The sequence below is a fragment of the Schistocerca nitens genome, chromosome 4 (assembly GCF_023898315.1).
Source record: "Schistocerca nitens isolate TAMUIC-IGC-003100 chromosome 4, iqSchNite1.1, whole genome shotgun sequence".
Lineage (NCBI taxonomy): Eukaryota > Metazoa > Arthropoda > Insecta > Orthoptera > Acrididae > Schistocerca > Schistocerca nitens.
Genome location: NC_064617.1, coordinates 660834994 through 660855840, shown reverse-complemented (window position 1 = coordinate 660855840; position 20847 = coordinate 660834994). Strand labels below are relative to the sequence as shown.

At 49.2% G+C, this 20847-nt stretch overlaps 24 non-coding genes across 24 annotated transcripts; all 24 read left to right on the top strand.

Annotated features, from left to right (window-relative positions):
* Positions 1-2373: 2373 nt before the first annotated feature.
* Positions 2374-2446, top strand: Trnaf-gaa (transfer RNA phenylalanine (anticodon GAA)). The gene has a single exon. It is a non-coding gene; the product is annotated as a tRNA-Phe (tRNA).
* A 1263-nt stretch (positions 2447-3709) lies between these two features.
* Trnas-uga (transfer RNA serine (anticodon UGA)) lies at positions 3710-3791 on the top strand. The gene has a single exon. It is a non-coding gene; the product is annotated as a tRNA-Ser (tRNA).
* A 596-nt stretch (positions 3792-4387) lies between these two features.
* Trnaf-gaa (transfer RNA phenylalanine (anticodon GAA)) lies at positions 4388-4460 on the top strand. The gene has a single exon. It is a non-coding gene; the product is annotated as a tRNA-Phe (tRNA).
* A 739-nt stretch (positions 4461-5199) lies between these two features.
* Trnas-cga (transfer RNA serine (anticodon CGA)) lies at positions 5200-5281 on the top strand. Its single transcript has one exon. It is a non-coding gene; the product is annotated as a tRNA-Ser (tRNA).
* A 690-nt stretch (positions 5282-5971) lies between these two features.
* On the top strand, positions 5972-6053 carry Trnas-uga (transfer RNA serine (anticodon UGA)). The gene has a single exon. It is a non-coding gene; the product is annotated as a tRNA-Ser (tRNA).
* Positions 6054-6649: 596 nt separating this feature from the next.
* On the top strand, positions 6650-6722 carry Trnaf-gaa (transfer RNA phenylalanine (anticodon GAA)). The gene has a single exon. It is a non-coding gene; the product is annotated as a tRNA-Phe (tRNA).
* A 739-nt stretch (positions 6723-7461) lies between these two features.
* Trnas-cga (transfer RNA serine (anticodon CGA)) lies at positions 7462-7543 on the top strand. The gene has a single exon. It is a non-coding gene; the product is annotated as a tRNA-Ser (tRNA).
* Positions 7544-8233: 690 nt separating this feature from the next.
* Positions 8234-8315, top strand: Trnas-uga (transfer RNA serine (anticodon UGA)). Its single transcript has one exon. It is a non-coding gene; the product is annotated as a tRNA-Ser (tRNA).
* Positions 8316-8911: 596 nt separating this feature from the next.
* Trnaf-gaa (transfer RNA phenylalanine (anticodon GAA)) lies at positions 8912-8984 on the top strand. Its single transcript has one exon. It is a non-coding gene; the product is annotated as a tRNA-Phe (tRNA).
* Positions 8985-9723: 739 nt separating this feature from the next.
* On the top strand, positions 9724-9805 carry Trnas-cga (transfer RNA serine (anticodon CGA)). The gene has a single exon. It is a non-coding gene; the product is annotated as a tRNA-Ser (tRNA).
* Positions 9806-10495: 690 nt separating this feature from the next.
* Trnas-uga (transfer RNA serine (anticodon UGA)) lies at positions 10496-10577 on the top strand. The gene has a single exon. It is a non-coding gene; the product is annotated as a tRNA-Ser (tRNA).
* A 596-nt stretch (positions 10578-11173) lies between these two features.
* Positions 11174-11246, top strand: Trnaf-gaa (transfer RNA phenylalanine (anticodon GAA)). The gene has a single exon. It is a non-coding gene; the product is annotated as a tRNA-Phe (tRNA).
* Positions 11247-11985: 739 nt separating this feature from the next.
* Positions 11986-12067, top strand: Trnas-cga (transfer RNA serine (anticodon CGA)). The gene has a single exon. It is a non-coding gene; the product is annotated as a tRNA-Ser (tRNA).
* Positions 12068-12757: 690 nt separating this feature from the next.
* Positions 12758-12839, top strand: Trnas-uga (transfer RNA serine (anticodon UGA)). The gene has a single exon. It is a non-coding gene; the product is annotated as a tRNA-Ser (tRNA).
* A 596-nt stretch (positions 12840-13435) lies between these two features.
* Positions 13436-13508, top strand: Trnaf-gaa (transfer RNA phenylalanine (anticodon GAA)). The gene has a single exon. It is a non-coding gene; the product is annotated as a tRNA-Phe (tRNA).
* A 739-nt stretch (positions 13509-14247) lies between these two features.
* On the top strand, positions 14248-14329 carry Trnas-cga (transfer RNA serine (anticodon CGA)). Its single transcript has one exon. It is a non-coding gene; the product is annotated as a tRNA-Ser (tRNA).
* A 690-nt stretch (positions 14330-15019) lies between these two features.
* Positions 15020-15101, top strand: Trnas-uga (transfer RNA serine (anticodon UGA)). The gene has a single exon. It is a non-coding gene; the product is annotated as a tRNA-Ser (tRNA).
* Positions 15102-15697: 596 nt separating this feature from the next.
* On the top strand, positions 15698-15770 carry Trnaf-gaa (transfer RNA phenylalanine (anticodon GAA)). Its single transcript has one exon. It is a non-coding gene; the product is annotated as a tRNA-Phe (tRNA).
* A 739-nt stretch (positions 15771-16509) lies between these two features.
* Positions 16510-16591, top strand: Trnas-cga (transfer RNA serine (anticodon CGA)). Its single transcript has one exon. It is a non-coding gene; the product is annotated as a tRNA-Ser (tRNA).
* A 690-nt stretch (positions 16592-17281) lies between these two features.
* On the top strand, positions 17282-17363 carry Trnas-uga (transfer RNA serine (anticodon UGA)). The gene has a single exon. It is a non-coding gene; the product is annotated as a tRNA-Ser (tRNA).
* Positions 17364-17959: 596 nt separating this feature from the next.
* On the top strand, positions 17960-18032 carry Trnaf-gaa (transfer RNA phenylalanine (anticodon GAA)). Its single transcript has one exon. It is a non-coding gene; the product is annotated as a tRNA-Phe (tRNA).
* Positions 18033-18771: 739 nt separating this feature from the next.
* Trnas-cga (transfer RNA serine (anticodon CGA)) lies at positions 18772-18853 on the top strand. Its single transcript has one exon. It is a non-coding gene; the product is annotated as a tRNA-Ser (tRNA).
* Positions 18854-19543: 690 nt separating this feature from the next.
* On the top strand, positions 19544-19625 carry Trnas-uga (transfer RNA serine (anticodon UGA)). The gene has a single exon. It is a non-coding gene; the product is annotated as a tRNA-Ser (tRNA).
* A 596-nt stretch (positions 19626-20221) lies between these two features.
* Trnaf-gaa (transfer RNA phenylalanine (anticodon GAA)) lies at positions 20222-20294 on the top strand. The gene has a single exon. It is a non-coding gene; the product is annotated as a tRNA-Phe (tRNA).
* The last annotated feature ends 553 nt before the right edge of the window (positions 20295-20847 follow it).

Genomic DNA, 20847 nt, shown 5'->3' with positions numbered 1-20847 from the left:
AGCCCTCGCAGTACGACGGCTGCCCTCTTCCGCGCCCATGAGCCCCTTTCTGACAGTGCACCGATCAATGTCTCGCGAATACCTTACAAGCTTGCTGTCTTCAGAGATTTTTTCTTGTCCCGAAGTTATCATGTTTCACTAGCTCGCGACCGCAGGACGCGGTCTGCAACTTCTTTGTATCATGAGATGGTCGGTTTGCCACCACCGAACGCCTTAGTACGTCAATATCCCCACAACAACTGGGTTCTTGTTTGGCAAAACGTCAGCAACAAGTTGTTATCGCCAGAAGTGCGAAGCACGTGGTATACGGTTATTACTCGCACTGTGACTACCAACGATCGGCTGGCGGCTATTCACCTTATTCCGTCCTCTAAATGCGAGTCCTGTGACGAACGGGGTACACTTGAGCATCGTTTTCTTTGCAAAACCACACGAGATGTATGGGCTATTTCCTGCGACATGCTCGCACTCATTAACAGGACTAACAACCGGTCGTTCTCCCCGCTTACGGCTATGATTCCCGACATTAAACCTTTTCCGCAATCTAAACGAAATGCTACAGTGTGGATTCTGGGGCATACCACCTACGCTATATTTGCCAAAAATATCAGTGATCCAGTCGACTACTTGTTTTATCTGTGGGAGCGCCATACAACGCTCCGGAGGACCGCCTCATATCAGAGGTGTTTTCAGCGCTTTTTGCAAATCCCCATTGAACAGCAATTTCGGAAAGTCTTCAATCTGGCACCGACTGTCCTCCAAACTTAATGAAGACGTCGATCGTGGTCCTGAAATGTGAACAGATGTAATAGCGTCTTGACGTTACGAAAGCACTCGGAAACTGAAAACTGAAGAAGAAACTAGAAACACATTGAAATGCAAAACAATGGAATAAGGAATTACTTTCTTTCTTCCTTTTTTCTTGATTGTTTTCATAACCTTCTCTTTTTGCTTTCTTTGACATTGGAACGCACTTTCGTTTTATTTCGAGTGTGAATTGTACTCCCTTTCGAGGGCTTATTCTTCCTCTCTTTCATTTGGTATTTCGATTTCTTCTTTCCTACGGGGATCGCTTGTTTTGAAATTCTATGTTGCCTATTTGCTCGCTTCTTTCCGTGAAGATAGCACATTCACAATCCTCCATTCCTTTCACACTCCTTTCCAAGAGAGGTGTTTGTTTTTCGTTGCCAAATTATGTGCCATTTTATCTCTTTTCCATTATGGATGAATGGAATTTGCTCATTTCTTCTCTCAGGTTCGTTTCCTAAATTCATGTCCCGGTAGAGTTGAGGGCTTCTAAGTTCTTCGTGTTTTTTTTTTTTCTTCTCCCACTGTGCTTCTTGTCGTTCTCTTCCAGCAGGAAACACTGCATTTCTTTAGTTTTGAGGCGATATTTTCGTTTCCTTTGTGGCACTAAATATTATTTCCTCTTTCTCCAGCCACTGAGCTCCAATGTTCTGTTGCACATTCTTCATCACGCCAGTCGGCAATTAATAAATAAATAAAATAAAAAAAAAAAAGAACCAAGCAAAACCAATTAAAAAAAAACAAATTTAAACCAACATTAAAAAAAAATCCTAGTAGCCCAAAAAACCAAAAAAAAAAAAAAAACCAGTCTCTTACAACAGACTCAGGAGACAACTTGGTGACAGGTCTGGGGGAGACATTTTGGCCAGGCCTCGGGACATTCGACCCCTGCCCTCTTTGCCTCTGCCTGCCTGTTGCTCTGGTTGCATCTTTGGTAAAAAAAAAAAATAAAAAAAAAATAAAAAAAAAAAAAAAGTCCTGCCGACTGCGAAAATTTTCTCGCTCTCAGAAGAAGGACGTTCAGCTGCATCCTAGCGGTTGCGTCTCCACTAAACACGTGGATCGCCAGCAATGTGCAGGGTGCAGCGCTACAGTCGCGCCCAGAAGCCACAGCTCATCTCCCCGTCTCACAGCCGTCCACCAGGTGTCAGTGCAAGTGTCACCTCTCTGGGCAGTGCAGATGTGTCCATTTTAGCTTGCAGACGATGACGTGTAGCAATTTATGAGCTAGCGCAAGTCAAATGTTTTACCGTGTGTATCTGCTAGATGCTGCCTCTCACACGCTGGAGAGGCTCACTGCTTCTTGTGTCTCGTTCTTTGCACACGAGTTGCACGTGGCATCGATATAGCACAGGTTTTCTAGCGTCAGCGAAGTCAATATTACATGAATCGAGTCGAAGTGTTTGCTTGTTACGATGATGGAAGCAGAAGAAATGTGTGTGGTACTTCACTGCATCTGCTGCTCGCCTTTCAGCGTCCCTGTGTCTTATCAGATGAAGATGACTGTGAAATTGGCGACGGGGCAGAGGTCAACGAAGACGTGCAAAACAGAGACGTTCAACGTCAGCCGAAATAGCTCAGTTGGGAGAGCGTTAGACTGAAGATCTAAAGGTCCCTGGTTCGATCCCGGGTTTCGGCATGCATTCGTTTTGAAGCTGACGCCAATGGAATTGCTCTGAGTTTGTGATAATGTAACTACCGCCGAGAACAAAAATGACTCCCTCCTGTAGCTGTTCTGGTTGTCCAGTGCATGCCATAAGAGGAACACAGTAGGCAAATGCCTGGGAAGCAAGAAAATAAAAAAAAAGTCCTACCTATTGCGTTCCCTTTTTTGTGTCAGGACGTGAAGAACGTCTCCAACGGAACCGTGAAATGAGCGAAAACGTGGGAAACATTGCATTCGAAATGCTTGTGAATTTTCCAGTTGCCCAGTGAGTGTCGACAGAACACGTAAATCCTCTGCTCCAACGTATGAGACGTAACGATTGCTGCAATTTGTTCTTGCGTCATGTGTCAGCATTCTTCGATAGTCTGTTACGAGCTTAGCACGATAAGTTTGTAGACAGCATCCAGGCGACGTTTTATTAGTTACAGCTCCATGCAGCGAGTGCACAACAGTAAAGGACATGAGTCAATGTGCAGTTGTGTATCGTGGAAGGTTTACAAACGTCTTGTGAAATAAAAAAAAAAAAAAAAAGTCCTACCGGCTGCGTGCGATTTTGTGTAAAGAGGAGCAAAAATTTTCGCACACACGTGACATGCGTGGGCGAATGCGGGTGCAAACCAGTGACGCCATTCTCAACAAGACGAAAATTTCCGTTTAAGAATACTGAGTTTCGCGACGACCGCTTCTTACTGTGGTTATCGGTTGACCTCGCACTGACGCTGGGACTGCAGAAAGCCGTCGCTGAGATCGTGAGTACACAGATGTGCTTGAAAGTGTTGGACAGAGCGAACATTCATTTCTTTTTAAGAATCGCAATTCAATCATTCGAGTGCGGCAAAAGCAGTGGTGCAGCGTTTCTTTTCTTATGATCTCGCAGCTGCTTGGAAGTATGTCCACCGTTTAAGACGACAGAAAAGTAGCGTCAGCGGTGCGTCAGTGGGAAGTCGGTGAAGTCGCCATTGGAGCCATAAGCCAGCAATTACGACATGCGAATCACTCGGACACCACGCAGCTGTACGATAATGCTCGTGCGTGGGCCCGCATAGCTCAGTCGGCAGAGCGGTAGGTTTTCAATCAAATGGTCCTGGGTTCAAGTCCCTGTCTGGGCGAAAATTATTACATTTTGGAAACGGCCAATGGAAACCTTACAGAAATGAGTGAGGCCACGCCGCTTTCTGCCATCAGATTGCTTCTAAAGATGGCAGTTTCCGTTGTCGGGAGACATTTCCGCCACCAGCAGTCGTGGCCGAGTGGTTAAGGCGTCTGACTTGAAATCAGATTCCCTCTGGGAGCGTAGGTTCGAGTCCTGCCGACTGCGAAAATTTTCTCGCTCTCACAAGATGAACGTTCAGTTGCGTCACTACTAAACACGTGGGTCACCAGCAATGTGCAGTGTTATTTGATCCATGGCGCAGCGTTACAGTCGCGCCCAGAAGCCGCAGCTCATCTCCCCGTCTCACAGCCGCCCACCAGGTGTTAGTACAAGTGTCGCCTCACTGGGCAGTGCAGACGTGTCCATTTTAGCTTGCAGACGATGACGTGTAGCCATTCATGAGCTAACGCAAGTCGAATGTTTTACCGCGTGTATCTGCTAGGTACTGCCTCTTATACGGTGGAGAGGCTCACTCCTCCTTGTGTCTCGTTCGCTGCACACGAGTTGCCCCTGGCATCGATATAGCACGGGTTTTCTAGCGCCAGCGTGGCGTCACGTGAATTCAGCGAAGTCAATATTACACGAATCGAGTCGACATGTTTGCTTTTAACGATGATGGAAGCAGAAGAAATGTGTGTGGAACTTCGCTGCATCGGATGCTCGCCTTTCAGCGTCCCTGTGTCTTATCAGACGAAGGTGACTGTGAAAGTGGCAACGAGACAGAGTTCACGAACACATGCAAACAGCAAACCTCAGCGTCAGCCGAAATAGCTCAGTTGGGAGAGCGTTAGACTGAAGATCTAAAGGTCCCTTGTTCGATCCCGGGTTTCGGCACGTATTCATTTTGATGCGACGCCCATGGAATTGCTCTGCGTTTGCGATAATGCAACTACCGCTGACAACAAAAATGACTCTCTCCTGTAGCTGTTCTGGTTGCCTAGTGCATGCCATAAGAGGAACTCACTAGACAACTAACTCCCTTAGAAGCAAAAGAATCAAAAAAGTCCTACCGACTGCGTTTCCTTTTTCTGTCAGGTGGTGAAGAAGGTCTTCAACGGAACCGTGAAATGAGCGAAAACGTGGGAAACATTGCATTCGAAATTCTTGTGAATTTTCCAACTGGCCAGTGAGGGTCGACTAAACACGTAAATTCTCTGCTCCAACGTATGAGCCGTAACGACTGCTGTAATTTGTTGTTGCATCGTGTGTCAGCAGTCTTCGATAGTGTGTTACGAGCTTAGCGCGATAAGTCTGTAGACAGCATTCAGGCGACGTTTTATTAGTAACTGCTCCATGCAGCGATTGCACAACAGTAAAGGACATGAGTGAATGTATCGTGGGGGGTTTCGCAGCCTCGTGCGAGCCCGGACAGCTCAGTCGGTGGAGCATAGGGCTTTTTAACCTAAGGGTCCAGGGTTCAAGTCCCTGTGTCGGCGGAAATTTTAATACTTTGGTAGCGATTCGTCTGGTAGCGGTGGAAACGCTACGGAAAATAATGCAGCTACGCCGTCTTCTGACACCACAGTGCTTGAAACGTTAGCAGTTGCATGTGTCGGCAGAACCCGCGCTAGCGGCAGTCGTGGCCGAGTGGTTAAGGCGTCTGACTCGAAATCAGATTCTCTCTGGGAGCGTAGGTTCGAGTCCTACCGGCTGCGTGCGATTTTGTGTAAAGAGGAGCAAAAATTTTCGCACACACGTGACATGCGTGGGCGAATGCGGGTGCAAACCAGTGACGCCATTCTCAACAAGACGAAAATTTCCGTTTAAGAATACTGAGTTTCGCGACGACCGCTTCTTACTGTGGTTATCGGTTGACCTCGCACTGACGCTGGGACTGCAGAAAGCCGTCGCTGAGATCGTGAGTACACAGATGTGCTTGAAAGTGTTGGACAGAGCGAACATTCATTTCTTTTTAAGAATCGCAATTCAATCATTCGAGTGCGGCAAAAGCAGTGGTGCAGCGTTTCTTTTCTTATGATCTCGCAGCTGCTTGGAAGTATGTCCATCGTTTAAGACGACAGAAAAGTAGCGTCAGCGGTGCGTCAGTGGGAAGTCGGTGAAGTCGCCATTGGAGCCATAAGCCAGCAATTACGACATGCGAATCACTCGGACACCACGCAGCTGTACGATAATGCTCGTGCGTGGGCCCGCATAGCTCAGTCGGCAGAGCGGTAGGTTTTCAATCAAATGGTCCTGGGTTCAAGTCCCTGTCTGGGCGAAAATTATTACATTTTGGAAACGGCCAATGGAAACCTTACAGAAATGAGTGAGGCCACGCCGCTTTCTGCCATCAGATTGCTTCTAAAGATGGCAGTTTCCGTTGTCGGGAGACATTTCCGCCACCAGCAGTCGTGGCCGAGTGGTTAAGGCGTCTGACTTGAAATCAGATTCCCTCTGGGAGCGTAGGTTCGAGTCCTGCCGACTGCGAAAATTTTCTCGCTCTCACAAGATGAACGTTCAGTTGCGTCACTACTAAACACGTGGGTCACCAGCAATGTGCAGTGTTATTTGATCCATGGCGCAGCGTTACAGTCGCGCCCAGAAGCCGCAGCTCATCTCCCCGTCTCACAGCCGCCCACCAGGTGTTAGTACAAGTGTCGCCTCACTGGGCAGTGCAGACGTGTCCATTTTAGCTTGCAGACGATGACGTGTAGCCATTCATGAGCTAACGCAAGTCGAATGTTTTACCGCGTGTATCTGCTAGGTACTGCCTCTTATACGGTGGAGAGGCTCACTCCTCCTTGTGTCTCGTTCGCTGCACACGAGTTGCCCCTGGCATCGATATAGCACGGGTTTTCTAGCGCCAGCGTGGCGTCACGTGAATTCAGCGAAGTCAATATTACACGAATCGAGTCGACATGTTTGCTTTTAACGATGATGGAAGCAGAAGAAATGTGTGTGGAACTTCGCTGCATCGGATGCTCGCCTTTCAGCGTCCCTGTGTCTTATCAGACGAAGGTGACTGTGAAAGTGGCAACGAGACAGAGTTCACGAACACATGCAAACAGCAAACCTCAGTGTCAGCCGAAATAGCTCAGTTGGGAGAGCGTTAGACTGAAGATCTAAAGGTCCCTGGTTCGATCCCGGGTTTCGGCACGTATTCATTTTGATGCGACGCCCATGGAATTGCTCTGCGTTTGCGATAATGCAACTACCGCTGACAACAAAAATGACTCTCTCCTGTAGCTGTTCTGGTTGCCTAGTGCATGCCATAAGAGGAACTCACTAGACAACTAACTCCCTTAGAAGCAAAAGAATCAAAAAAGTCCTACCGACTGCGTTTCCTTTTTCTGTCAGGTGGTGAAGAAGGTCTTCAACGGAACCGTGAAATGAGCGAAAACGTGGGAAACATTGCATTCGAAATTCTTGTGAATTTTCCAACTGGCCAGTGAGGGTCGACTAAACACGTAAATTCTCTGCTCCAACGTATGAGCCGTAACGACTGCTGTAATTTGTTGTTGCATCGTGTGTCAGCAGTCTTCGATAGTGTGTTACGAGCTTAGCGCGATAAGTCTGTAGACAGCATTCAGGCGACGTTTTATTAGTAACTGCTCCATGCAGCGATTGCACAACAGTAAAGGACATGAGTGAATGTATCGTGGGGGGTTTCGCAGCCTCGTGCGAGCCCGGACAGCTCAGTCGGTGGAGCATAGGGCTTTTTAACCTAAGGGTCCAGGGTTCAAGTCCCTGTGTCGGCGGAAATTTTAATACTTTGGTAGCGATTCGTCTGGTAGCGGTGGAAACGCTACGGAAAATAATGCAGCTACGCCGTCTTCTGACACCACAGTGCTTGAAACGTTAGCAGTTGCATGTGTCGGCAGAACCCGCGCTAGCGGCAGTCGTGGCCGAGTGGTTAAGGCGTCTGACTCGAAATCAGATTCTCTCTGGGAGCGTAGGTTCGAGTCCTACCGGCTGCGTGCGATTTTGTGTAAAGAGGAGCAAAAATTTTCGCACACACGTGACATGCGTGGGCGAATGCGGGTGCAAACCAGTGACGCCATTCTCAACAAGACGAAAATTTCCGTTTAAGAATACTGAGTTTCGCGACGACCGCTTCTTACTGTGGTTATCGGTTGACCTCGCACTGACGCTGGGACTGCAGAAAGCCGTCGCTGAGATCGTGAGTACACAGATGTGCTTGAAAGTGTTGGACAGAGCGAACATTCATTTCTTTTTAAGAATCGCAATTCAATCATTCGAGTGCGGCAAAAGCAGTGGTGCAGCGTTTCTTTTCTTATGATCTCGCAGCTGCTTGGAAGTATGTCCATCGTTTAAGACGACAGAAAAGTAGCGTCAGCGGTGCGTCAGTGGGAAGTCGGTGAAGTCGCCATTGGAGCCATAAGCCAGCAATTACGACATGCGAATCACTCGGACACCACGCAGCTGTACGATAATGCTCGTGCGTGGGCCCGCATAGCTCAGTCGGCAGAGCGGTAGGTTTTCAATCAAATGGTCCTGGGTTCAAGTCCCTGTCTGGGCGAAAATTATTACATTTTGGAAACGGCCAATGGAAACCTTACAGAAATGAGTGAGGCCACGCCGCTTTCTGCCATCAGATTGCTTCTAAAGATGGCAGTTTCCGTTGTCGGGAGACATTTCCGCCACCAGCAGTCGTGGCCGAGTGGTTAAGGCGTCTGACTTGAAATCAGATTCCCTCTGGGAGCGTAGGTTCGAGTCCTGCCGACTGCGAAAATTTTCTCGCTCTCACAAGATGAACGTTCAGTTGCGTCACTACTAAACACGTGGGTCACCAGCAATGTGCAGTGTTATTTGATCCATGGCGCAGCGTTACAGTCGCGCCCAGAAGCCGCAGCTCATCTCCCCGTCTCACAGCCGCCCACCAGGTGTTAGTACAAGTGTCGCCTCACTGGGCAGTGCAGACGTGTCCATTTTAGCTTGCAGACGATGACGTGTAGCCATTCATGAGCTAACGCAAGTCGAATGTTTTACCGCGTGTATCTGCTAGGTACTGCCTCTTATACGGTGGAGAGGCTCACTCCTCCTTGTGTCTCGTTCGCTGCACACGAGTTGCCCCTGGCATCGATATAGCACGGGTTTTCTAGCGCCAGCGTGGCGTCACGTGAATTCAGCGAAGTCAATATTACACGAATCGAGTCGACATGTTTGCTTTTAACGATGATGGAAGCAGAAGAAATGTGTGTGGAACTTCGCTGCATCGGATGCTCGCCTTTCAGCGTCCCTGTGTCTTATCAGACGAAGGTGACTGTGAAAGTGGCAACGAGACAGAGTTCACGAACACATGCAAACAGCAAACCTCAGCGTCAGCCGAAATAGCTCAGTTGGGAGAGCGTTAGACTGAAGATCTAAAGGTCCCTGGTTCGTTCCTGGGTTTCGGCACGTATTCATTTTGATGCGACGCCCATGGAATTGCTCTGCGTTTGCGATAATGCAACTACCGCTGACAACAAAAATGACTCTCTCCTGTAGCTGTTCTGGTTGCCTAGTGCATGCCATAAGAGGAACTCACTAGACAACTAACTCCCTTAGAAGCAAAAGAATCAAAAAAGTCCTACCGACTGCGTTTCCTTTTTCTGTCAGGTGGTGAAGAAGGTCTTCAACGGAACCGTGAAATGAGCGAAAACGTGGGAAACATTGCATTCGAAATTCTTGTGAATTTTCCAACTGGCCAGTGAGGGTCGACTAAACACGTAAATTCTCTGCTCCAACGTATGAGCCGTAACGACTGCTGTAATTTGTTGTTGCATCGTGTGTCAGCAGTCTTCGATAGTGTGTTACGAGCTTAGCGCGATAAGTCTGTAGACAGCATTCAGGCGACGTTTTATTAGTAACTGCTCCATGCAGCGATTGCACAACAGTAAAGGACATGAGTGAATGTATCGTGGGGGGTTTCGCAGCCTCGTGCGAGCCCGGACAGCTCAGTCGGTGGAGCATAGGGCTTTTTAACCTAAGGGTCCAGGGTTCAAGTCCCTGTGTCGGCGGAAATTTTAATACTTTGGTAGCGATTCGTCTGGTAGCGGTGGAAACGCTACGGAAAATAATGCAGCTACGCCGTCTTCTGACACCACAGTGCTTGAAACGTTAGCAGTTGCATGTGTCGGCAGAACCCGCGCTAGCGGCAGTCGTGGCCGAGTGGTTAAGGCGTCTGACTCGAAATCAGATTCTCTCTGGGAGCGTAGGTTCGAGTCCTACCGGCTGCGTGCGATTTTGTGTAAAGAGGAGCAAAAATTTTCGCACACACGTGACATGCGTGGGCGAATGCGGGTGCAAACCAGTGACGCCATTCTCAACAAGACGAAAATTTCCGTTTAAGAATACTGAGTTTCGCGACGACCGCTTCTTACTGTGGTTATCGGTTGACCTCGCACTGACGCTGGGACTGCAGAAAGCCGTCGCTGAGATCGTGAGTACACAGATGTGCTTGAAAGTGTTGGACAGAGCGAACATTCATTTCTTTTTAAGAATCGCAATTCAATCATTCGAGTGCGGCAAAAGCAGTGGTGCAGCGTTTCTTTTCTTATGATCTCGCAGCTGCTTGGAAGTATGTCCATCGTTTAAGACGACAGAAAAGTAGCGTCAGCGGTGCGTCAGTGGGAAGTCGGTGAAGTCGCCATTGGAGCCATAAGCCAGCAATTACGACATGCGAATCACTCGGACACCACGCAGCTGTACGATAATGCTCGTGCGTGGGCCCGCATAGCTCAGTCGGCAGAGCGGTAGGTTTTCAATCAAATGGTCCTGGGTTCAAGTCCCTGTCTGGGCGAAAATTATTACATTTTGGAAACGGCCAATGGAAACCTTACAGAAATGAGTGAGGCCACGCCGCTTTCTGCCATCAGATTGCTTCTAAAGATGGCAGTTTCCGTTGTCGGGAGACATTTCCGCCACCAGCAGTCGTGGCCGAGTGGTTAAGGCGTCTGACTTGAAATCAGATTCCCTCTGGGAGCGTAGGTTCGAGTCCTGCCGACTGCGAAAATTTTCTCGCTCTCACAAGATGAACGTTCAGTTGCGTCACTACTAAACACGTGGGTCACCAGCAATGTGCAGTGTTATTTGATCCATGGCGCAGCGTTACAGTCGCGCCCAGAAGCCGCAGCTCATCTCCCCGTCTCACAGCCGCCCACCAGGTGTTAGTACAAGTGTCGCCTCACTGGGCAGTGCAGACGTGTCCATTTTAGCTTGCAGACGATGACGTGTAGCCATTCATGAGCTAACGCAAGTCGAATGTTTTACCGCGTGTATCTGCTAGGTACTGCCTCTTATACGGTGGAGAGGCTCACTCCTCCTTGTGTCTCGTTCGCTGCACACGAGTTGCCCCTGGCATCGATATAGCACGGGTTTTCTAGCGCCAGCGTGGCGTCACGTGAATTCAGCGAAGTCAATATTACACGAATCGAGTCGACATGTTTGCTTTTAACGATGATGGAAGCAGAAGAAATGTGTGTGGAACTTCGCTGCATCGGATGCTCGCCTTTCAGCGTCCCTGTGTCTTATCAGACGAAGGTGACTGTGAAAGTGGCAACGAGACAGAGTTCACGAACACATGCAAACAGCAAACCTCAGCGTCAGCCGAAATAGCTCAGTTGGGAGAGCGTTAGACTGAAGATCTAAAGGTCCCTGGTTCGTTCCTGGGTTTCGGCACGTATTCATTTTGATGCGACGCCCATGGAATTGCTCTGCGTTTGCGATAATGCAACTACCGCTGACAACAAAAATGACTCTCTCCTGTAGCTGTTCTGGTTGCCTAGTGCATGCCATAAGAGGAACTCACTAGACAACTAACTCCCTTAGAAGCAAAAGAATCAAAAAAGTCCTACCGACTGCGTTTCCTTTTTCTGTCAGGTGGTGAAGAAGGTCTTCAACGGAACCGTGAAATGAGCGAAAACGTGGGAAACATTGCATTCGAAATTCTTGTGAATTTTCCAACTGGCCAGTGAGGGTCGACTAAACACGTAAATTCTCTGCTCCAACGTATGAGCCGTAACGACTGCTGTAATTTGTTGTTGCATCGTGTGTCAGCAGTCTTCGATAGTGTGTTACGAGCTTAGCGCGATAAGTCTGTAGACAGCATTCAGGCGACGTTTTATTAGTAACTGCTCCATGCAGCGATTGCACAACAGTAAAGGACATGAGTGAATGTATCGTGGGGGGTTTCGCAGCCTCGTGCGAGCCCGGACAGCTCAGTCGGTGGAGCATAGGGCTTTTTAACCTAAGGGTCCAGGGTTCAAGTCCCTGTGTCGGCGGAAATTTTAATACTTTGGTAGCGATTCGTCTGGTAGCGGTGGAAACGCTACGGAAAATAATGCAGCTACGCCGTCTTCTGACACCACAGTGCTTGAAACGTTAGCAGTTGCATGTGTCGGCAGAACCCGCGCTAGCGGCAGTCGTGGCCGAGTGGTTAAGGCGTCTGACTCGAAATCAGATTCTCTCTGGGAGCGTAGGTTCGAGTCCTACCGGCTGCGTGCGATTTTGTGTAAAGAGGAGCAAAAATTTTCGCACACACGTGACATGCGTGGGCGAATGCGGGTGCAAACCAGTGACGCCATTCTCAACAAGACGAAAATTTCCGTTTAAGAATACTGAGTTTCGCGACGACCGCTTCTTACTGTGGTTATCGGTTGACCTCGCACTGACGCTGGGACTGCAGAAAGCCGTCGCTGAGATCGTGAGTACACAGATGTGCTTGAAAGTGTTGGACAGAGCGAACATTCATTTCTTTTTAAGAATCGCAATTCAATCATTCGAGTGCGGCAAAAGCAGTGGTGCAGCGTTTCTTTTCTTATGATCTCGCAGCTGCTTGGAAGTATGTCCATCGTTTAAGACGACAGAAAAGTAGCGTCAGCGGTGCGTCAGTGGGAAGTCGGTGAAGTCGCCATTGGAGCCATAAGCCAGCAATTACGACATGCGAATCACTCGGACACCACGCAGCTGTACGATAATGCTCGTGCGTGGGCCCGCATAGCTCAGTCGGCAGAGCGGTAGGTTTTCAATCAAATGGTCCTGGGTTCAAGTCCCTGTCTGGGCGAAAATTATTACATTTTGGAAACGGCCAATGGAAACCTTACAGAAATGAGTGAGGCCACGCCGCTTTCTGCCATCAGATTGCTTCTAAAGATGGCAGTTTCCGTTGTCGGGAGACATTTCCGCCACCAGCAGTCGTGGCCGAGTGGTTAAGGCGTCTGACTTGAAATCAGATTCCCTCTGGGAGCGTAGGTTCGAGTCCTGCCGACTGCGAAAATTTTCTCGCTCTCACAAGATGAACGTTCAGTTGCGTCACTACTAAACACGTGGGTCACCAGCAATGTGCAGTGTTATTTGATCCATGGCGCAGCGTTACAGTCGCGCCCAGAAGCCGCAGCTCATCTCCCCGTCTCACAGCCGCCCACCAGGTGTTAGTACAAGTGTCGCCTCACTGGGCAGTGCAGACGTGTCCATTTTAGCTTGCAGACGATGACGTGTAGCCATTCATGAGCTAACGCAAGTCGAATGTTTTACCGCGTGTATCTGCTAGGTACTGCCTCTTATACGGTGGAGAGGCTCACTCCTCCTTGTGTCTCGTTCGCTGCACACGAGTTGCCCCTGGCATCGATATAGCACGGGTTTTCTAGCGCCAGCGTGGCGTCACGTGAATTCAGCGAAGTCAATATTACACGAATCGAGTCGACATGTTTGCTTTTAACGATGATGGAAGCAGAAGAAATGTGTGTGGAACTTCGCTGCATCGGATGCTCGCCTTTCAGCGTCCCTGTGTCTTATCAGACGAAGGTGACTGTGAAAGTGGCAACGAGACAGAGTTCACGAACACATGCAAACAGCAAACCTCAGCGTCAGCCGAAATAGCTCAGTTGGGAGAGCGTTAGACTGAAGATCTAAAGGTCCCTGGTTCGTTCCTGGGTTTCGGCACGTATTCATTTTGATGCGACGCCCATGGAATTGCTCTGCGTTTGCGATAATGCAACTACCGCTGACAACAAAAATGACTCTCTCCTGTAGCTGTTCTGGTTGCCTAGTGCATGCCATAAGAGGAACTCACTAGACAACTAACTCCCTTAGAAGCAAAAGAATCAAAAAAGTCCTACCGACTGCGTTTCCTTTTTCTGTCAGGTGGTGAAGAAGGTCTTCAACGGAACCGTGAAATGAGCGAAAACGTGGGAAACATTGCATTCGAAATTCTTGTGAATTTTCCAACTGGCCAGTGAGGGTCGACTAAACACGTAAATTCTCTGCTCCAACGTATGAGCCGTAACGACTGCTGTAATTTGTTGTTGCATCGTGTGTCAGCAGTCTTCGATAGTGTGTTACGAGCTTAGCGCGATAAGTCTGTAGACAGCATTCAGGCGACGTTTTATTAGTAACTGCTCCATGCAGCGATTGCACAACAGTAAAGGACATGAGTGAATGTATCGTGGGGGGTTTCGCAGCCTCGTGCGAGCCCGGACAGCTCAGTCGGTGGAGCATAGGGCTTTTTAACCTAAGGGTCCAGGGTTCAAGTCCCTGTGTCGGCGGAAATTTTAATACTTTGGTAGCGATTCGTCTGGTAGCGGTGGAAACGCTACGGAAAATAATGCAGCTACGCCGTCTTCTGACACCACAGTGCTTGAAACGTTAGCAGTTGCATGTGTCGGCAGAACCCGCGCTAGCGGCAGTCGTGGCCGAGTGGTTAAGGCGTCTGACTCGAAATCAGATTCTCTCTGGGAGCGTAGGTTCGAGTCCTACCGGCTGCGTGCGATTTTGTGTAAAGAGGAGCAAAAATTTTCGCACACACGTGACATGCGTGGGCGAATGCGGGTGCAAACCAGTGACGCCATTCTCAACAAGACGAAAATTTCCGTTTAAGAATACTGAGTTTCGCGACGACCGCTTCTTACTGTGGTTATCGGTTGACCTCGCACTGACGCTGGGACTGCAGAAAGCCGTCGCTGAGATCGTGAGTACACAGATGTGCTTGAAAGTGTTGGACAGAGCGAACATTCATTTCTTTTTAAGAATCGCAATTCAATCATTCGAGTGCGGCAAAAGCAGTGGTGCAGCGTTTCTTTTCTTATGATCTCGCAGCTGCTTGGAAGTATGTCCATCGTTTAAGACGACAGAAAAGTAGCGTCAGCGGTGCGTCAGTGGGAAGTCGGTGAAGTCGCCATTGGAGCCATAAGCCAGCAATTACGACATGCGAATCACTCGGACACCACGCAGCTGTACGATAATGCTCGTGCGTGGGCCCGCATAGCTCAGTCGGCAGAGCGGTAGGTTCTCAATCAAATGGTCCTGGGTTCAAGTCCCTGTCTGGGCGAAAATTATTACATTTTGGAAACGGCCAATGGAAACCTTACAGAAATGAGTGAGGCCACGCCGCTTTCTGCCATCAGATTGCTTCTAAAGATGGCAGTTTCCGTTGTCGGGAGACATTTCCGCCACCAGCAGTCGTGGCCGAGTGGTTAAGGCGTCTGACTTGAAATCAGATTCCCTCTGGGAGCGTAGGTTCGAGTCCTGCCGACTGCGAAAATTTTCTCGCTCTCACAAGATGAACGTTCAGTTGCGTCACTACTAAACACGTGGGTCACCAGCAATGTGCAGTGTTATTTGATCCATGGCGCAGCGTTACAGTCGCGCCCAGAAGCCGCAGCTCATCTCCCCGTCTCACAGCCGCCCACCAGGTGTTAGTACAAGTGTCGCCTCACTGGGCAGTGCAGACGTGTCCATTTTAGCTTGCAGACGATGACGTGTAGCCATTCATGAGCTAACGCAAGTCGAATGTTTTACCGCGTGTATCTGCTAGGTACTGCCTCTTATACGGTGGAGAGGCTCACTCCTCCTTGTGTCTCGTTCGCTGCACACGAGTTGCCCCTGGCATCGATATAGCACGGGTTTTCTAGCGCCAGCGTGGCGTCACGTGAATTCAGCGAAGTCAATATTACACGAATCGAGTCGACATGTTTGCTTTTAACGATGATGGAAGCAGAATAAATGTGTGTGGAACTTCGCTGCATCGGATGCTCGCCTTTCAGCGTCCCTGTGTCTTATCAGACGAAGGTGACTGTGAAAGTGGCAACGAGACAGAGTTCACGAACACATGCAAACAGCAAACCTCAGCGTCAGCCGAAATAGCTCAGTTGGGAGAGCGTTAGACTGAAGATCTAAAGGTCCCTGGTTCGTTCCTGGGTTTCGGCACGTATTCATTTTGATGCGACGCCCATGGAATTGCTCTGCGTTTGCGATAATGCAACTACCGCTGACAACAAAAATGACTCTCTCCTGTAGCTGTTCTGGTTGCCTAGTGCATGCCATAAGAGGAACTCACTAGACAACTAACTCCCTTAGAAGCAAAAGAATCAAAAAAGTCCTACCGACTGCGTTTCCTTTTTCTGTCAGGTGGTGAAGAAGGTCTTCAACGGAACCGTGAAATGAGCGAAAACGTGGGAAACATTGCATTCGAAATTCTTGTGAATTTTCCAACTGGCCAGTGAGGGTCGACTAAACACGTAAATTCTCTGCTCCAACGTATGAGCCGTAACGACTGCTGTAATTTGTTGTTGCATCGTGTGTCAGCAGTCTTCGATAGTGTGTTACGAGCTTAGCGCGATAAGTCTGTAGACAGCATTCAGGCGACGTTTTATTAGTAACTGCTCCATGCAGCGATTGCACAACAGTAAAGGACATGAGTGAATGTATCGTGGGGGGTTTCGCAGCCTCGTGCGAGCCCGGACAGCTCAGTCGGTGGAGCATAGGGCTTTTTAACCTAAGGGTCCAGGGTTCAAGTCCCTGTGTCGGCGGAAATTTTAATACTTTGGTAGCGATTCGTCTGGTAGCGGTGGAAACGCTACGGAAAATAATGCAGCTACGCCGTCTTCTGACACCACAGTGCTTGAAACGTTAGCAGTTGCATGTGTCGGCAGAACCCGCGCTAGCGGCAGTCGTGGCCGAGTGGTTAAGGCGTCTGACTCGAAATCAGATTCTCTCTGGGAGCGTAGGTTCGAGTCCTACCGGCTGCGTGCGATTTTGTGTAAAGAGGAGCAAAAATTTTCGCACACACGTGACATGCGTGGGCGAATGCGGGTGCAAACCAGTGACGCCATTCTCAACAAGACGAAAATTTCCGTTTAAGAATACTGAGTTTCGCGACGACCGCTTCTTACTGTGGTTATCGGTTGACCTCGCACTGACGCTGGGACTGCAGAAAGCCGTCGCTGAGATCGTGAGTACACAGATGTGCTTGAAAGTGTTGGACAGAGCGAACATTCATTTCTTTTTAAGAATCGCAATTCAATCATTCGAGTGCGGCAAAAGCAGTGGTGCAGCGTTTCTTTTCTTATGATCTCGCAGCTGCTTGGAAGTATGTCCATCGTTTAAGACGACAGAAAAGTAGCGTCAGCGGTGCGTCAGTGGGAAGTCGGTGAAGTCGCCATTGGAGCCATAAGCCAGCAATTACGACATGCGAATCACTCGGACACCACGCAGCTGTACGATAATGCTCGTGCGTGGGCCCGCATAGCTCAGTCGGCAGAGCGGTAGGTTCTCAATCAAATGGTCCTGGGTTCAAGTCCCTGTCTGGGCGAAAATTATTACATTTTGGAAACGGCCAATGGAAACCTTACAGAAATGAGTGAGGCCACGCCGCTTTCTGCCATCAGATTGCTTCTAAAGATGGCAGTTTCCGTTGTCGGGAGACATTTCCGCCACCAGCAGTCGTGGCCGAGTGGTTAAGGCGTCTGACTTGAAATCAGATTCCCTCTGGGAGCGTAGGTTCGAGTCCTGCCGACTGCGAAAATTTTCTCGCTCTCACAAGATGAACGTTCAGTTGCGTCACTACTAAACACGTGGGTCACCAGCAATGTGCAGTGTTATTTGATCCATGGCGCAGCGTTACAGTCGCGCCCAGAAGCCGCAGCTCATCTCCCCGTCTCACAGCCGCCCACCAGGTGTTAGTACAAGTGTCGCCTCACTGGGCAGTGCAGACGTGTCCATTTTAGCTTGCAGACGATGACGTGTAGCCATTCATGAGCTAACGCAAGTCGAATGTTTTACCGCGTGTATCTGCTAGGTACTGCCTCTTATACGGTGGAGAGGCTCACTCCTCCTTGTGTCTCGTTCGCTGCACACGAGTTGCCCCTGGCATCGATATAGCACGGGTTTTCTAGCGCCAGCGTGGCGTCACGTGAATTCAGCGAAGTCAATATTACACGAATCGAGTCGACATGTTTGCTTTTAACGATGATGGAAGCAGAATAAATGTGTGTGGAACTTCGCTGCATCGGATGCTCGCCTTTCAGCGTCCCTGTGTCTTATCAGACGAAGGTGACTGTGAAAGTGGCAACGAGACAGAGTTCACGAACACATGCAAACAGCAAACCTCAGCGTCAGCCGAAATAGCTCAGTTGGGAGAGCGTTAGACTGAAGATCTAAAGGTCCCTGGTTCGTTCCTGGGTTTCGGCACGTATTCATTTTGATGCGACGCCCATGGAATTGCTCTGCGTTTGCGATAATGCAACTACCGCTGACAACAAAAATGACTCTCTCCTGTAGCTGTTCTGGTTGCCTAGTGCATGCCATAAGAGGAACTCACTAGACAACTAACTCCCTTAGAAGCAAAAGAATCAAAAAAGTCCTACCGACTGCGTTTCCTTTTTCTGTCAGGTGGTGAAGAAGGTCTTCAACGGAACCGTGAAATGAGCGAAAACGTGGGAAACATTGCATTCGAAATTCTTGTGAATTTTCCAACTGGCCAGTGAGGGTCGACTAAACACGTAAATTCTCTGCTCCAACGTATGAGCCGTAACGACTGCTGTAATTTGTTGTTGCATCGTGTGTCAGCAGTCTTCGATAGTGTGTTACGAGCTTAGCGCGATAAGTCTGTAGACAGCATTCAGGCGACGTTTTATTAGTAACTGCTCCATGCAGCGATTGCACAACAGTAAAGGACATGAGTGAATGTATCGTGGGGGGTTTCGCAGCCTCGTGCGAGCCCGGACAGCTCAGTCGGTGGAGCATAGGGCTTTTTAACCTAAGGGTCCAGGGTTCAAGTCCCTGTGTCGGCGGAAATTTTAATACTTTGGTAGCGATTCGTCTGGTAGCGGTGGAAACGCTACGGAAAATAATGCAGCTACGCCGTCTTCTGACACCACAGTGCTTGAAACGTTAGCAGTTGCATGTGTCGGCAGAACCCGCGCTAGCGGCAGTCGTGGCCGAGTGGTTAAGGCGTCTGACTCGAAATCAGATTCTCTCTGGGAGCGTAGGTTCGAGTCCTACCGGCTGCGTGCGATTTTGTGTAAAGAGGAGCAAAAATTTTCGCACACACGTGACATGCGTGGGCGAATGCGGGTGCAAACCAGTGACGCCATTCTCAACAAGACGAAAATTTCCGTTTAAGAATACTGAGTTTCGCGACGACCGCTTCTTACTGTGGTTATCGGTTGACCTCGCACTGACGCTGGGACTGCAGAAAGCCGTCGCTGAGATCGTGAGTACACAGATGTGCTTGAAAGTGTTGGACAGAGCGAACATTCATTTCTTTTTAAGAATCGCAATTCAATCATTCGAGTGCGGCAAAAGCAGTGGTGCAGCGTTTCTTTTCTTATGATCTCGCAGCTGCTTGGAAGTATGTCCATCGTTTAAGACGACAGAAAAGTAGCGTCAGCGGTGCGTCAGTGGGAAGTCGGTGAAGTCGCCATTGGAGCCATAAGCCAGCAATTACGACATGCGAATCACTCGGACACCACGCAGCTGTACGATAATGCTCGTGCGTGGGCCCGCATAGCTCAGTCGGCAGAGCGGTAGGTTCTCAATCAAATGGTCCTGGGTTCAAGTCCCTGTCTGGGCGAAAATTATTACATTTTGGAAACGGCCAATGGAAACCTTACAGAAATGAGTGAGGCCACGCCGCTTTCTGCCATCAGATTGCTTCTAAAGATGGCAGTTTCCGTTGTCGGGAGACATTTCCGCCACCAGCAGTCGTGGCCGAGTGGTTAAGGCGTCTGACTTGAAATCAGATTCCCTCTGGGAGCGTAGGTTCGAGTCCTGCCGACTGCGAAAATTTTCTCGCTCTCACAAGATGAACGTTCAGTTGCGTCACTACTAAACACGTGGGTCACCAGCAATGTGCAGTGTTATTTGATCCATGGCGCAGCGTTACAGTCGCGCCCAGAAGCCGCAGCTCATCTCCCCGTCTCACAGCCGCCCACCAGGTGTTAGTACAAGTGTCGCCTCACTGGGCAGTGCAGACGTGTCCATTTTAGCTTGCAGACGATGACGTGTAGCCATTCATGAGCTAACGCAAGTCGAATGTTTTACCGCGTGTATCTGCTAGGTACTGCCTCTTATACGGTGGAGAGGCTCACTCCTCCTTGTGTCTCGTTCGCTGCACACGAGTTGCCCCTGGCATCGATATAGCACGGGTTTTCTAGCGCCAGCGTGGCGTCACGTGAATTCAGCGAAGTCAATATTACACGAATCGAGTCGACATGTTTGCTTTTAACGATGATGGAAGCAGAATAAATGTGTGTGGAACTTCGCTGCATCGGATGCTCGCCTTTCAGCGTCCCTGTGTCTTATCAGACGAAGGTGACTGTGAAAGTGGCAACGAGACAGAGTTCACGAACACATGCAAACAGCAAACCTCAGCGTCAGCCGAAATAGCTCAGTTGGGAGAGCGTTAGACTGAAGATCTAAAGGTCCCTGGTTCGTTCCTGGGTTTCGGCACGTATTCATTTTGATGCGACGCCCATGGAATTGCTCTGCGTTTGCGATAATGCAACTACCGCTGACAACAAAAATGACTCTCTCCTGTAGCTGTTCTGGTTGCCTAGTGCATGCCATAAGAGGAACTCACTAGACAACTAACTCCCTTAGAAGCAAAAGAATCAAAAAAGTCCTACCGACTGCGTTTCCTTTTTCTGTCAGGTGGTGAAGAAGGTCTTCAACGGAACCGTGAAATGAGCGAAAACGTGGGAAACATTGCATTCGAAATTCTTGTGAATTTTCCAACTGGCCAGTGAGGGTCGACTAAACACGTAAATTCTCTGCTCCAACGTATGAGCCGTAACGACTGCTGTAATTTGTTGTTGCATCGTGTGTCAGCAGTCTTCGATAGTGTGTTACGAGCTTAGCGCGATAAGTCTGTAGACAGCATTCAGGCGACGTTTTATTAGTAACTGCTCCATGCAGCGATTGCACAACAGTAAAGGACATGAGTGAATGTATCGTGGGGGGTTTCGCAGCCTCGTGCGAGCCCGGACAGCTCAGTCGGTGGAGC